This window comes from Phycodurus eques, chromosome 16 (genome assembly GCF_024500275.1).
Source record: "Phycodurus eques isolate BA_2022a chromosome 16, UOR_Pequ_1.1, whole genome shotgun sequence".
Taxonomy (NCBI): Eukaryota; Metazoa; Chordata; class Actinopteri; order Syngnathiformes; family Syngnathidae; genus Phycodurus; species Phycodurus eques.
In genome coordinates, this window is record NC_084540.1 from 10,090,240 (window position 1) to 10,102,622 (window position 12,383).

Consider the following 12,383-nt stretch of genomic DNA (forward strand, 5'->3'; position numbering starts at 1 on the left):
ACAATTCAGTCTTCAATTAATCAAATATGCATGGATTTGGAATCTGGGAGGTAACTGGTGAAAACGCCACATTAGCCAGACCTCAGGTATGAAAACTAGAACCTCAGGATTGTAAGGCAGTCATGCATGTTTTACGCAATCCGATGAATTTGGTGCTTTTTTTTTTTTATTTTTCTCAAAAAAATGTCATTTTGTCAAATGCCCTTCAGGGGAAACGCAGCAGCTTGAGAACAGTTGATTATTGTTAAAGGCATTTCATTTTCTCTGAGGGGGGGCTCACTGTCTGACACTTAAAACTGGCTACACACTGCATCATGAAACAAACTACACACGCATGCAACCAACAAGACTGCAAATACAACAATCAAACAGGGAATGGTCTTTAAAACAATTAACCTTCAGTGGGTCACTAGACTGAATTCTCTCTTCTTAACAACACTTCAGCATTTCTTTCCATTGCAGACACACGTCTATTTCGATCATAGTTGCCATAGCAACTGCAGCACAGAGCTTAAACTGTGGATAATTTTTAGGTTACTGACATTTGCAGCTCACATACGCATTTTAATACACGTACACAAACAGGTAGAATTCTCCAACCCAGCGAACTGCGTGCAACATGCGATTGTGTACTTCTTGTGCGAGCGAGCCAAAAGAGAAAGAGCTGAGAGGCAAGATGCGCCATGCATTGATACGCTGAACCAGTAAGTCAGCCAGCCAGGCCTAGCCAATCAACAGGAATGCCTGCTGGGATACACACAGTCGCTCCATCACAGACAAGGTCACAAAATCATCTATTGAGCAGCCACAAAGAACACAGTGGAGAATGCAACTAGTTTTGGATGTTCACAATGCTAGACGTACACAAACAATCCTGTGTTCTCGCTTCAAATGCAGACACAACATTGTAGACGGACACTGCATGTTGCCTTTACACAACACTTCTCTCTATCTCAGTTTTGTAAACCTTTTCTTGCATGTATGTTTCTTTTTGGCATAACCATTTTTTAAATGTTGAACAAATGACCACACAGTAATTACTAGCAGTAAAAATTACCTTAAATCTGTCACAATACTTGGTATTAACCATTTAATACCACCATCCATGTTGGTCATGTTCTCGTGATGATAAAATACAAGAGCGGCAATTCTATTGGCCTTGTTTTTTTTTTAAATACAGGAAATATGCCAAGGCAAGTATATTGATGGTTCCGGGTTTGCGAGCCGTGCCGTTGCGTCGCCTCTGCTCAAGCCATATAAATAGTACGTAAAGCATCAAATGTTGTTTAACATCAATGCTAAACTATATTCATAATGTATAATGTTCCTGTTGATGAAAAAGCATAGCTTGTGAAAAGAATGTATGCAAGGTAGAGCCCTCGCTCGGTACGTTCAAAAATGAATGGAGCCGGCGGCTGCCTTGCTAATATCCACACTTTCTCTTTAATTCTCACCAGCATCCTCTCTCTTTAGCAACCTGCTTCTTCCTTAACGCTTAATCTATCTTTTTACGGTTTAAGAAATGTGATCAAGTACAAGATGTAAAATGATGAACAGTTTATTGAGGAAAAGTTATGGAGGTGGTCCTGGATCTGTTGGCAGGTGGCGGCGTACACAGGTGGCAGGCAGTGGACAGAACAAGCGGCTGGCTTGGTGGCAGGAATGACGTGGGTCAGGAACACAGGGGAGCACTGGGAACCAGGAGACACAAGAGTTAACAAGGGAAGCGAGGAACAGTATAGCTTACCTGACATAAGGTGGGCCGTGGTATCGCTAGGAGAGGCTGCAATACTTAGGCGAGGATTTCCGGGAACAGGCAGGCTTATATACAACAGTGGTGATGAGGCTGATTGAAGACAGGTGCTGAAAACAGAGAGGGGACGGGGGAGAGAGAGGACGCAAAGCGCCCTCCTGGCTCCAATAATGGAACTGCAGGGCAGTATATGACAGTACCCCCATCTCAACGGTCCCATACCCTTCCCAGTCGACCAGGTACTGGAACCCCCTCGGCCTCGAGTCGAGGTTGCGCGACACCGTGAAGGCCGGATGGCCGTCAACAATCCAGTGGGGGGGGGGGGGGGGGGGGGGGGGGGGGTGGTTCAGCTGGACGGCTCAGGGCGCAGGTGGAGACAGGCTTCAACAAGGAGACGTGGAATGTGGGATGCATTTTCAGGGAATGTGGAAGCTTTAATTGGACGGAAGTGATGATACCTTGAGGACAAGCTGGCTGCTGCGCCCACTGTTGTACAGAATTCCTTCCAAGCCTGGGAGGGGAACTGAGGACCTCTGTCAGAGACTATGTCAATGAGGATACCGTGGAGTCTGAAGACATGCTGGACAAGGAGGTTAGCAGTTTCGAATGCAGATGGTAGTTTGGGGAGGGGAACATAATGGACATATTTAGAAAAGTGATCAACAATAGTGAGAATGATAGTTACCTTCAGAGGGGGGTAGGCCGGTAACGAAGAGCGATATGGGACCAAGGGCGGCTTGGGATAGGCAATGGACGGAGCAGCCCAGCTGGCGGCTGGTGTGAATACTTCCCTCGGGGAGAGACAGAGCAGGCTTGGACAAACTTCTTGGTGTCTTTAACAAGGCTGGGCCACCAGAAGTGCTGCCGGATGAAGTGAATGGTGCGGATGATGCCGGGATGGACAGGTGTATTTGGAGTTGTGGGCGCACTGAAGGATGCCAGAGCGTGCAGATTTGGTTACGAAAAGGCGGTTTGGAGGCCCAGTCTTGGGATCAGGGTGATCCCTTCTGGGCCTCCTTAACCACCTGCTCGATCTGCCAAGTGGCTGCTCCAACGAAGCACAAGGAAGGAAGGATGGGTTCCGGTTTTTCAGGGCCGGAGGGGGGTGAGTAAAGTCGAGACAGGGCATCTGATTTGCTGTTATTATAGCCAGGACGGAAGGAGAGTGAAATTAAACCTGCTCAAGAAGAGAACCCAGCGAGCTTGTCGAGGGTTAAGGCGTTTGGCGTAACGGAGGTAAGAGAGATTCTTGTGGTCTGTCCAAATGATAAATGGTAGTTCAGTGCCCTCCAGCCAGTGTCTCCACTCTTCCACGGCCCATACAATGGCCAGCAGCTCTCGGTTGCCGACGTCGTAGTTCCTCTCGGCAGGGGACAAACGACGAGAAAAAAAGGCACAGGGGTGAAGTTTCTGGGTCGTGGAGTCCCGCTGCGAGAGGACAGCCCCTGCCCCCGTGTCCGAGGCGTCAACCTCCACCACGGACTGGAGGGAGGGTTCGGGGTGGCGAAGAATGGGCGCACTGGTGAACAGGGTCTTGAGTTGACTAAATGCTTGGGATGCTGCCGGGGTGCACTGAAAGGGGGAGCTGGTGGATGTGAGGCAAGTGAGGGGAATTGCGACCTTGCTGTAATTACGGATGAATCGACGGTAGAAATTGGCAAATCCAAGGAAACGTTGGAGTTCTTTGCGGGTGGTGGGAGTGGGCCAGTTAAGGACGGCTTGGATCTTGGCAGGGTCGGGTTGTAGTTGTCCTTTAGAGATAACCTAGCCCAGGAAGTGTACGGAGGAGAGGTGGAATTCACATTTTTCGGGTTTAACGTCCAGGCGGTTTTCAAGGAGGCCTTGGATGACTTGGCGTACATGACGGTGATGTTCTTCAAGGGAGCAGGAGAAAATGAGAGTGTCATCCAAATAGACAAAAACAAACCGGTTCAGCATATCACAGAGGACGTCGTTAATGAAGGTCTGGAAGACAGCAGGGGCATTAGTCAATCCAAACGGCATGACCTGGTATTCGACGTGTCCGAGAGGGGTGTTGAAAGCGGTTTTCTATTCATCCCCATCTTGGATACGGATGAGGTAGTAGGCGTTCCGTAGATCCAACTTGGTGAATATCTGGGCGTCACAGAGGGGTTCAAACAAGGGGTCGCTGAGGGGAAGCGGAGATTTATTTTTGGTCATTGAGACCACGGTAGTTGATACATGGGCGGAGAGTGGTGTCTTTCTTTTCAACAAAAAAGAAGCCGGCCCCTACTGGAGAAGAGGAAGGTCATATGAGTCCGGAAGCCAGAGAGTCATGGATGTAGTCCTCCATTGCCTTCTTCTCAGGTCGGGAAAGGTTGCAGAGACGGCTGGAAGGACGAGGGGCCCCCGGCAGCAGATTAATTGCGCAGTCATACGGGCAGAAACTGTAACGCAAGCGGGAACGGTCATGTGAGATGGAGAGCTCGTGGGAATGGAGATTTGGCTCACCAAATCGGCGAGCCTGGTCTTTTGATCGGAGGGGGGCACGTGGTGCTCTGAGTGGGAGGATTCTTCCATATGCGGACCCTCCAAACACCCAGGCTCTCCCCCTCAGTCGGTTATCAAGCCGAATGGAAAGGGCGATGAGATCCTCGAGAGAGAGGAGGGCTCGTCCCGGACCGCAACTGCCAATCCATTCATTTTCATCTGAGCTTGCTGGATCATGGGGCACTGACTGGAAATTGAACCCCTGCCATCTGCATGACGGACAGCAGCATGTACCAGTACTTATTATTATATATGTTGTGTATAGATAATTGACAGAAATTATATAATACCATGCATATACAGTATGTATAACATTAATAGAAACAAATACAGTATAACATTACAAAAATGAATTCGACTAATTAAACCATTTCAAATTGCCTTTTGGCACTATATCTGTACAAAATGTATTTATAGAAAATATAGTGCCAAAATATATAATGAATAGAAATTATAGCGCCAATATTTACATTGCCCCTCATTGCAAGTGATTATTATTATTTTTGATTTCGCCGGTGGTCGTTAGCGGCCAGCAGGGGGAGGTCTCGCCTAACGTCTCCTTGCCTTCTCAACTTCATCACACCAAGGCTGTCTCTCTGCCACACTCGCCACGTATCCTAGCAACCACAGAACCCTGCCTCCCATCACTACGGATACCGGGAGGAATGGAGGGAGGGTGGAGAGTGTGAAAGAGTCAAAGGAGGAGGCGGTGGAGGACAGGAGGCTGGTGAGCTTTAAGCATACAACGCAGCCGACCTGAAAAGATGAGCGCCATTGACAACGAGGCTCTTTTAGAGGTGGATCGTGCTGGGTGGGGAGGGGTCATCCAGGGAACCAAGACTGGAACGGACACACTGAAATCATATTTCAAATCAGTCAGGTGAGGGAATGTGAAGAAGAAGTGTGTTTCATTGCCCCATGGTGTATGGTGGGCTCCCTTCACGTGTAACTGCACATACAGAAAACATGTTATGTACTCTTGCATTTCTAGATTCATTAACACTCGTATGCTGAAGATGCACACTCATACATCACGATGGAAAGCTGTATGAATATTAATTTGCGATCCTTTATATGCAGCTTAAACGTAAACCAAACCCAACATGTCAAAACCTTCATATTATTTTTAAATGTGCATATCTTCTTTATCTGACGCTGTGTACTTAAATCTACAAAATATTTATTGTACAAACTTTGTTCAAAACATAGCATGTAATCGCCCACGGGGGCTGCCATGTTTACGATCTCTTCACATTTGCGATAGTGCGACGCCGCGAGAATTTGACGCGCCAACCATTTGCTGCCCGTTTTATTTACTGACAAAACCAGACAGAGTTGATAAATATTTAGCAACGACAAGCTACGCATCGGTCCACTTTATCGATCCAGCAAATGATGGACGTGCGAATCGGGTGACTTGCAAGGGTCTCATCGTTTAAGTTGGTATCCTGTTCAAGTGCTAATACGCAAAAATATTGCTAATTAATCATGCAGTTGTTGAGAAAAATCGGAAAATACGTCGCAAGTCCTCGGGCGTGGTGATTACCTAATTAAAGAAACTCCCCCTTTAACGCAGGAGTGAGGTTAGACAACGGAAGGTTTCTTCTGATCATCCTTAAAATGGTTCTACACGTTCATTGGAGGGGCTCTGAATACTTTCCGTACCCACTGTAGTTGCCCTGCTACTGTGCGAAAGTTGTCCAACTCGTGTGCAGAAATGTCAAAGTAGTGGAAAAAGTTGTTCTACAAGTGTGCTGATTTGTCTTACTAGTGAGGACAAAGAGCATACGAGTACTCGGACCTTATATCGAAGATATCAAATAAATGCTCAAACAGCTTTCTATACCACACCCCATACAAACATAAGTGAGGATGTCATGCATATGCATATGAGTGCTAGCCCCCCACACACTAACAGTTCATGCACACAAGCATTATTGACACGATCCTCGTGTGATGCGGCACTGACCTCAGACACGGGATCTCGTCCTCCTTCTTCCTCCTCCTCTTCTCCCCCCCCCACTGTGGCTGTCAGGTGGGGATACGCAACAGTGATACAACGCTTGACAGGGTTTTGTCGGGAACACTGAGCTGCCATCAATGTCAGATGGAGCCACCCGAGTGAAAACTGACAAAAGCTCACGAGACATTCAATATGATACATCCATTTAAAGAAATTGTGTTGAATCTGATATATAAGCTTTGAGGGCCTCTGAAATCTTGGCATGTGTCACGGTACACATAGAGAAGAGCAAAGGTGTCAAACTCAAAACCCTTCAAAAACACACACCGTATTTTCACGACCATAGGGCGCACCGTATTAAAAGGCGCCGTCTCAGTTACGGGGTCTATTTCTGTATTTAACACATACATAAGGCGCACCGTATTATTGGGCGCAGCCATGGTAAAACATAGGCTAGCTTCAAACATACGCTAGCATGCATGCACGCTAAAACAATGTTTTTAAAAAGACAGCGGGAGCAAAACTGAGTTGGGTTGTACTTTATTGAAGTATTTAACAATGTACTCACGTTATTTTTTGATCAATCCTCCTCCACAAATCCATCAAAGTCCTCATCTTCTGTATCCGAAATGAACAGCTGGGCAAGTTCTCCCTCAAACACGCCAGGTTCAAGTCAGTCTCGTGCCGTGCGGCTCTTCAGAAATGATGCCGGCTTTTACGAAAGCTCGAACAACAGTGAAAGCAGACACTTAGCCGAGCACAATCCATTCCCAAATTGTGGCGTAACTCGCCCGGCGCTGCCTCCTAGTCTTAGTAAAACTGTGTTCGCCATCTGTCATCCATGGCTCCCACGCCGCTCACTTCACCTTGAACGCCCTTGTTTACACGGATGTCCAGCGGTTCGTCAAGCCTCCCAAAATGATGGCAAGCCCAAAGTTATTGCACTCAGTCGGATGGTGACTGTAGAGACGCTTCTCCCGGCTCTACTTTGCTCATTAATCCATTGCTCGAGTTGGTCTTCCAACTCGGGCCACCTCGCCTTGTTTCCGCGCTTTGTTTTTCTTTTTTTTCTGCGGAAATTCAGCTTCGTCTTCTTGAGTTGGCGAAGCTCGTTTTCCTGCTTCCTCCACTTGCGAACCATGGATTCGTTGATCTTGAATTCTCTCGCGGCTGCTCGATTCCCACGTTCCTCCGCGTAACTGATAGCTTGGAGTTTATACTGCTTCGTAAGCGTGTCTCTTCGTAGGTGCCATTTTCGGGGGTCATTAGCCAAACCGATGTTGTTTTGCACAATGCACACCCCGGCGCTATATAGGTACTAGGGGCGTGGATTTAGCGTCCTCCTTCACGCACCCGTCCCCCTTTACATCTGCATTCTGTCCTCAGCCACGTCCGCTTTTCCTCCGTATAAGCAGCGTGTCGGCAGGAAATGCTCGCAGTCAGTCAAGCGATCAAAAAAAGTCACCCAAAAAAAAAAGTCAAGCGGAATGGAAATATGGTCCTTTTATGTGGCTCACTCAAGAAAATAAAGTGAGACTACTGATTGTTTTTTTGTCAAATAAATTTGTTCTTCTCATTTTGCCAGAAGATCTGTACCGAAAATGTTATTTTATCCACTTTAACTGGTTTCATAAACATTTATTTCATCAAATCCCTACTTAAAGCGATAAGCCGCGATTTTCGGCGCCCCCTAATGCTGGAATTTAGGATTACAACAAAGCCTTTGGCGCTTCGATATGACGTAGGCTAAATGCTTGTCCGGCCTCCTCCCCCTCCTCCCCCTCCTCCTTCCAACCCGCATGCTTTCTCCTTTCTCTGTGGCTCAGTCAACCTGCGCGCTGTCATTATATGAGCCTGGCAGTTTGTAGGTAAAACACGTCATTTCCGCTACATCATTTTAGAGTTCCACCGAGTGATCGAGCACGGGAATGTATAGGACAGTCACTCAATATAAAAAAATAAATATTGAAAAATATAGCTAATAATAAAAAAATGTGTCAGAAGCTGATAGGCTTAATCAACATTTTGCAATCTTTCGAGTGGCTTGGGTGAAAATTATTTTTTTTAAGAAAAAAATATTTGTACATTATAGCGTTAACATAAATTGGACAATAGCTGTATACAAAAATATTTTCTTGTCGCTGTTTTCCATGACTTCTGTTTTCAAATTCTGTTATGAAAACCCAAAACTAACCCACATAAAAGACTTTGGTTAATAATGGCTTAGTTACTGTCAGCAGCACTGGTGGGAAGGAACGAAGTGTAAATACTTTGTTTCTGTAAAAACATTTTTCAGGTACCTGTATTTTACTCGACTATTTACTGTGTTTTCTGACGACTTTTTACTTTTACTTCTCACATTTGAAAACAGATACTTGTGCTTTCTCTACTTACGCAGTTAAAAAAGGCTCATTTCTTTTTTTCAACTTCAGCAGATGACTACACACCGTAAAAAAAAAAAAAAAAAAAAACTACAAATGGTGAGCTGAAGTCAGAGCTTATAAATCCATAACCGTGTTCCCCCCCATTCACCGTATAATTAATAAATGAATGAGAATCGTGAAAAGAAGTGCAGGGGTAAATTGTGGAATATACAGGTATCGTTATGTGTGACTCTTCAAGAAAGAAAACGCTTGCTGCTGTTGTCAGGGCAACCATCTATCTCTACTCTCTTTAACCCTTTCTCCTCAACACATCCCTTTCACATTCTGTCTTTTATCACAGCCACACGCTCACACTTTTGCTGATGTCCTCTCACTCCATCTGTCCATTTCTTTATGGCCATGCATCCCTCTGCTCTCTCGCTGTAAAAGAAAGTTGCGATCTGTGAGCTTTTTGGTCCTAATCTGTGAGTACATGTCCGTCCTCACACCTGCCATTTTGTCTGCACGCGTGTGCTTTGTTAGCACTGACTCATTACTTGTTAAAGAACAGTGACAATTCGTGCTGTCCGGTGTTAAGTATCAGGAAGTCATTATTTCACTTTAGGTGTTATTGAGGATGTGAACGAATGGAAGCATGGCTGTTGGGATACAGTAAACAAAGTAGGCTAAAGAAATAAGCGCTTAGATTGCGCTTAATGAACCGTGAGTTCATTTTAAGCAAGTGCGAAAGAGCGAAGGCGAGAGGTATTGTTTTGATTGCCGTTTGTTTGTGAGCGGGATGATACAAAACAATACCTGACTTTCTATGAAACTTTGTGGAGGGGCGCTGCAAAGCAACAACCAAGTACTTCATGTGAAATCGGGATAAAATTGCACATCAAAATCATTTTTTCCCCCAGTTTTTTTTTCTCTCGTGTAATATCAATAATAATTTTAAAAAAAATTATATATATATATATATATATATATATATATATATATATATAGTGATAATTTTGTTCTTGTAATATTACGACTTTTTTTTCCAGGTAAACCCCCCCCCCTCACAATAGTATGACTTTATTCTCATAAAATCCTTCTAAATTCTATTAGTGTGATTTGCGAGCTGTTTGGTCTTAATCGTTGATTACTCATCCACATGTCCATCCTCACACCTGCCATTTGATCTGCACGCGTGTGCTTTGTTAGCGCACACACAACCAAATCAGCTCCTGGCCAACAACAACTTTGACAACAACAAGATGCTGCTTAAGGCTCAGGTTGCACTGCTTGGATGCTTGGCGGAGCCCTGGAGATAAGAATGAAGAAGTAGATTTCATGAATAATAGAATAACAAATAATACTTATCGTTAGCATTTCTAAGCAGATTTTTGTTTGTTTTAAAGATGGTTGGTCCATGAAAGGTTATCAATGTTATCTTACACTGAGGCATTGATATCCTTTGTTTTTTATTGTATTTTAGTTTTTATTATTTTATCTTTTTATTGTCTTTAGTCTTAGCCATAAAGTATTAGAAACGTAGTCATTATTATTGTTGTCTTCATTTTCATTTTAGTCAAAGTGGAAGCCTTCCACATGTCACACGTCGGGGTCCATTCAAACAGATGGTCTGTAAAGGATACAGTATGCACTAAATCAGGTTGTTAAAAAGTAATATTTCTTTATTACATACAGTATATTTTTTAAGTGTTTATTTGTGTTATTTTTCTTAACACAACTCACCAATTAACATATCAAATCAAAGTCGTGCTTTTACATGCAGGATTATTTCTGTGCTTGGTCCTATGAAATCTCGTAATCAACTTTGCACTCAAGAATTTTTCGAACACTAAAACATAATTATTGTTATAATTGTTTTGCTCGCACAAAGATAGCTGGGATAGGCTTCCAGCACGCCCGCGACCCTAGTGAGGAGAAGCGGCTCAGAAAATGGATGGATGGATGGAAAATAAAATTATGCAGGTAGTACTTGTAGTTAGCATTTCTAAACAGATTTCTTTTCACTGTTTGGGCCATGAAAGGTTATCAAGGTTATCTTATACTGAGTCATTGCTGTCTTTTGTTCCCTCTCCTCCCACCATCCTGCCTTAACAGATATTCTCAACACCCTCATTTTTTTTCCAGGCCACTGTCCCATTTCCAACAGTAAGAAGTTACGGAAAGGCGGCGTGGTGTGCCCGCCGCAACTTTAACAACGACAAGATGCTGCTTCAGGCTCACGGTGCACTGCTTAGTTGGTTGGCAGAGCCCTGGAGTTAAGAATGAAGAAGCAGATTGTCACAGATTTCCTAAAACAACTCAGCTGTCAAGTGGAATGGAATATATATACAGGTTATACCCTGACTTTAAAAAAAAAAAAAAAAAAAACTTGAGTTTTTTTGTTTCGTGTTTGAAAACGATTTGAAAAGAAAAAAACAATACACAGTACACCTTTTACTTATAAAAGTAACATAAACAAACCCATTAAAACAAATTAAGGTGGCACAGTGGCCGACTCGTTAGTACAGCCCTTTGGCAGTTCTGACGTCAAAGGTTAAAATCCTGGCTCCAGCCTCCCTGTGTGGAGTTTGCATGTTGTGCCTGCGTGGGTTTTGCCCCGGTACTGCGGTTTCCTCACACATCCCGAAAACATACTGCCTATTGACCTACGAGAGCGGCTCCAACTATCGGAGACCAATTCCTTGTGTGTTTTTGACATAATTGGCAATAAAGAGGATTCTGGTTGCAATTCTAATTTTGGTAGGTTAATTGAAGACTTTAAATTGCCAGTAGGTGTAAATGTGAGTATGAATGGTTGTTTGTTCATTTGTGCCCTGCGATTGGCTGGCGACCAGTTCAGGGCGTACCCCACCTCTCGCTCAAAGTCAGCCGGCCGGGATAGGCTCCGGCATACCCGCTACCCTAGTGAGGATGAGCGGTACAGAGAATGTATAGATGAACTAAATTGAAACGCCATTAGTCACAAGTCTCCTCCCCCCCAAACGCAAAGTCTGGTGTAGTACCACGATTGACCTGTGAGCGGCAGTATGGGGCCAACAGGGTATCCAGCCTCCCAGAAAGTACAAAAAAGAAATAGAAGCAAAGTGAACTTTTAGCTTTAACTCTTAGTTTGGTGCCCTCAAACATACTGCTTTTGTACTTCATTCACTTCAACACCTTTCTAAAGTACACACAGTTACTTTGGAGTTCCATAATTTGCCCTATGGGGTAAATTAGTGTAGCGTAGACTGCACCCACAGCAGGGGTATGCTCCTTTTTCTTGAGATATTTAACTGCTTCGCAAACCATCAGACTGGTCACACCACGTTGGAGAAACCGAACGTGGCGAATATCACAGGTTTCGCCGTTTGGCCGACTTGTGCAAAAGTTATCTGGCTGTCCCAGCAGCAAGCACACGGTGCAAGAGGATTTTTGGTTTCTCTGGCTGGACAAAAACGATCATGTGAAAGCAAATGATCCTTTGCCCAGCCTTTTGTGTTCAAAAGTGTATGTTCTGCATAAATTCAGCTGTCCATCGCTGGTGAATGTAGATGATTGCAAAGCAAAATACATGTTCTGTATTTTATTTTAATTCTTTTGACTTCACTGAAAGAATATCAAGGATGCCATCATCGACTTATTGACGTCAACTCCAATTTGATCACATTAGTGTCGACTGAAAAACCTCCTGAAGTCGGTCGTGACAGCTCTCCAGAAAATCTGCACGGGTAAACTCTAAATTCCCCTCCGGTGTGAATGTGCGAGCGAATGGTTGTATGTTTATTTGTGCCCT